Below are 4,816 nucleotides of genomic sequence, written 5' to 3'. Positions count from 1 at the left end.
TTTTTTTTCTGTTTAAATGTGCACATTGCTGATGTTTTTTGCAGAGATGGTACATGTATGTATGGCCTATGTTTAGATTGATGCTAAGAGTTTAAGTGTATTTGTATGCATTTTACAACTTTATTGGTGAGGTTACCACATCATGGTCCAGTTTGAATATGGATTTACTGTTCTTTTCGACATGAGACCATAGTCTGGACTATTTTTTGATTGTTCCTGGTCAGGAAGAGTCTGGTGTTTGAGAGCTGTGGCGTGTTTTTATTAAAACCTGTCTGTAATTATCAAGTGCTCCTTCAGATCCTAATTAGTTGATTCAGATGTGTTTGATCAGGACCAGGGTTCTTCTTCTTCTTCTTCTTGCTTTACGGCAGATCACAGACTTATAAGTGCATTACTGCCACCTATCTCTCAAATGGGGTTGGGCACCCCTGTTGTAGATTAATAGTGTGAATTAAGTGAGGGCTGCCCTTGCAGGGCCAGCACTAAGGGGCCAATGTTTTGCCAATGAGCAAAATCTCAGAGGCCCTGTGCTGGGGGCCCTTAGGCTAGCACTAAGTGGGCCTGTAAAGGGACAGTGCAGGTTTGTTTGCAGGGTCGGCTCTGCCTTGGCTCCTCCTTCCCTCAACTCCACCTGGGACCATCGTCTCTACAGCACCACTGGGCTTCATTGTCCCTCTCGCGCTGCCTTGGTCATTCGTCACTCTGTGGTCCTGCATTATGGTTCTTCTGCTGAGAGTTTCTCCCTGGCCCCTCCATCCTCTGGGAGTCCCTGTTCAGTCTACCCTATGTCCTCTACCTAAGCCCCCTCCTTTTCTGAACTTGCCTTTGTTTGATGGCTTTGGAACATAGATGGTAATGACAGACATAAGGATGCGCTCGTTGATCAAACAGTCCATTGGCTGGGTTGAAAAGGTCCAATGACAGTAGAACCTCTGTTCACAGGTGTCGCGCACAGATAGTAGCCTAATGATAACCCCTTTCGTGCTCTTCCCAATATGGTGACAAACACCATATTTAAATGATAGAATTTGAAGGAAACTGTAAGATATGCGCGTTTTATTTTCAAAATGTTTTGTTATTGACGTGATGAGTCAGACAGCTACTTACACTGCAAAAAAATTATTTCCATAAAAATATAGGCTATAAACATTCTAAAATATATGTTTACCTTTTAGGCAAATTGCATAAATTAGAATAGTGATGTCTCAAAACGCATTTATAGTCCGTATCTCATATTTTCATAACGTATTTCTACCCTTAACTGTGTTAAACATGGTGTCACGTGGATGGAATATGTTTGGAAATTATATGCAGATTACGTTATGCATATTAAAACTAGGCATTGTAAGCTCCATATATGGTTATTTCGGGGAGGAGACGGGGTGGAGATTCATGTACACACAATCTTCCACTGACTGGGTATTACAAAGGGAATTTTGCACAGGTTCTGGCGTACGCATGGCTTTATAAATCTGAAAACTTTTGTACGTACACAAAATCTAGGTTTTGTGTGTACGCACACATTTAGGAAGAAATCTACGTAAAGTTTTATACATGAGGCCCCAGACCCAAAGGTTCCACATCTCCGGACAAGAGTGATAAATCGTTCCCTAAGCCTGAGACAGCAAGTCCATTCTGAGCAGAATCTCCCAAAGAGGCCCCTCTAAGACCAATTAGATTCCACTCCTGGGATGGCCAAAACGGAGCTACTAATATCAGACAAACTTTGTCGTCCCTTACTCTCAGTAGAACTGCTGAAAGCAGCCAATTGATGGGAAAGCATACAGGCTGGTCTTGGGCCACATCAGTGCCAGAGCATTCAGTTCCAGAGGAGATGGAGGAGCCAGAGAAAACCAAAGTAGGCAATGAGTCATCTTACTTGACACAAAGAGATTCACTTCTGCCTGACCGAATATCTGCTATAACATGTTTACCACATGAGGGTGTAACCTCTATTCCCCGGAGCTCAACCCGTGCCTTGAGAGCAAATCTTCTCCCAGGTTCAGATGACCTGGAACATGAATCGCCCTTATGGTCGGTGTCGATAGCCTTGTGGTTAGTGCGGTGACCCGAGTTCAATTCCTGTCTCGAGGTCCTTTGCTGATCCTCCTCTTTGCCCAATGCTTTCCTGTCAGGTCTCTACTGTCCTAGCCCAATAAAGGCATAAAAGGCCATAAATAGAACTTAAAAATGCCCCGATGGACAAACTGTGCCCAGAGTAAGATGTGCCTCGTCAACCTCCATAGGGGACAATAATGTAACCCTGCTTGATGAATCAAATAAACTACTGATGCATTGTCCATCCTGACGAACACATGGCAGTCTCTCAGTTGCAGAAGGAACTTTGTCAAAGTGGGGAACACTGCCAACATCTCTTCCCTCTGGGAAGGAGGTAACTCTTCTATGGCCCTGTTCTCCAGAGGATGAAGTATTTCCTGCCTCAGCACTGGAGCTCCCCAGGGACAAACATTGTAGGGAGAATTCTGTTGAAGTGAGGGGGACCGCACCAAAATTGGATGGTATAACTGAGCGGTATGATTTGTATGACAGAGATCAGCATAGGTGAATCTCACTGGGTAGATGAAACACACTTGACCACTCGCACATGATCTGGGGAGAGAGAGAGCTATAGGGACACATTCGTTGACTCACTCTCCATTGGTTCTAGCTTGGCATCAGAACCCCAAGTGTCTGCTTCATGTGGTGCTGCAGCAACAGCAGAACCAGAGCAGCGGGGCTTAACCAAATGTCATTTTTTCCTCAGAAAGAAGATGAAACTAGAGCGGAGTACCTTTAATTTAAAATTGTCACAATGGTGACAATCCAACAGGCCAGTTAGCGCTGCCTGGGCATGTTTAATCATCAAACATTTCACACAGCTATCATGCTAGACGCACTTGTGGGAACTTATCATGTTCACCCAGAGGAGAGAACTGCTCTGAGGGTGGCAGAGGAACATGATAAATTGACCTAAATTCCTCGGTCTTGCAGATAAACCACTTCCTAAAGACAGAAAATCTTATGGGACAAGAGTGTCCTTTTGAGGCATCGGTGATTTAGTGCCTCAGTAGCCACCGCTAGTACCATCAGCCAATGAATTAGCATCATTCTATACTGGCTTCAGACAATCATGACACCTGGAGGATGTTCCCATAGTGTCAGCTGCTGGCACAGCATCGAGTGAACCTATGAAAGGGAAAAATATTATTTTGTTCCCCTCCATCTAGTTGTATTACAAAGCATCACAAACCATTTAATCATAAAAAAGTGCTCTCTATTCGTCACGTCATGTTCTCATTCCTGTGATGTTTGTTCATCTCTAGTCTTACTGAGAATTGTTGATGAAAGCCTGAGAGCACAGGCTTGTCACCCGAGGAAAAAATATTGCCCACAATTATGATTAGGCTTGACATTATTATGTGTATGGTGTAAGCTGGTTATATGAGCCGGAAAGAGATGATGTGGGACAGTGAACTAATCGTGTCGTTCCACTGTCCTGTGTGATCAGTCCAAATGGGCCAGAAACTATAGGACTGGGAACAATTGCCTCTGGGCATTAACATCAGAGTAAATGCTGCTCTCAAAGTATTTCGTGGTTGTTTTATATAATTATTTTCATCTTAAAACTCTTGAAGTGTGTAGTTTTTGTGCCATTAATGACATTAACACTTTATTTAAAAAGGTATTTTAAGTTGTTATGGTGTAATTACACAAATAAGTACGGAGTAGTACTAATTAACTACACGTACTTCAGGTTAAAGTTAAAGTTAGGGTTTGGTTTATGGTTAGTTGCTTGTAATTATGCATAATTTACTCTTACTGTATACTCTTGCTATAGTAAGTGCATGTAACATGTAACTGTCACATTAAAGTAAAAAGTTACCTGGGTTGATCAAACGAACAAATCAATGTTTTTAAAACATCACAACATTTTTCATTAAGTCAACCTACAAATGACTTAAAGTCAACCTTGCATTAGAATACAAGAAAGGATTTAAATATCAACCATCTGGCCACTGCTGAATACATCCACATTGTATAACTATTGCTTTGTTCTTGAGTCACCTTTTCAAATAAAACTGTATTTTTTCTTCTGTGGCTATTTTAGCATGGTGCTGATTGTGTTATGTGTGATGCAATTTTTACTCATGTAATGCATTATTGTTGAAGTGCCTGTTCTGTTTCAAGTGTTGCTTTGTGTGGGGCTGACATTCATAGACTGCTGTAACAGCATTGACTAACATTAGCTCAACATGAAACCAAAATCTATCCAGACACAGTTTGATTAATTACGGTGTTGTGATTGTTACGCTAAACATCAGTCATCATACATGACAACACCATCCTCTAGTCGTAAAATGTCAATGTTGTGCTATGTCCTAGAGGGGTAAAATTAGCTTAATGAAACTCCGTTTAGTTTACATTACATCAATATACATTTAAATTTTAATTTAGGAGTATTCTGCATAAAATAATATTGCATCTAATGAAAAATGAGCAGAACCAATTTTTGTGTTACTTGTTTATAAAACCATTCTTATTTAAAGGGGTCATATGATGCAATTTCAAGTTTTCCTTTCTCTTTGGAGTGTTACAAGCTCTTGGTGCATAAAGAAGATCTGTAAAGTTGCAAAGACTAAAGTCTCAAATCCAAAGAGATATTCTTTATAAAAGCTGAGTCAACCACGCCTACCTAAAATGGCTCGTTTAAACACGCCCCCACATGTCTACGTCACGATGTGGGAAGATTTGCATAACGCCGCCCAAATGTTCACGCAAAGAAAGAAGGCATAACTTTGATTATCGCTGTAGTTTT

This window comes from Sinocyclocheilus anshuiensis, unplaced genomic scaffold (genome assembly GCF_001515605.1).
Source record: "Sinocyclocheilus anshuiensis isolate Anshui unplaced genomic scaffold, SAMN03320099.WGS_v1.1 scaffold2456, whole genome shotgun sequence".
NCBI lineage: Eukaryota > Metazoa > Chordata > Actinopteri > Cypriniformes > Cyprinidae > Sinocyclocheilus > Sinocyclocheilus anshuiensis.
This window is presented reverse-complemented; position numbering follows the sequence as displayed.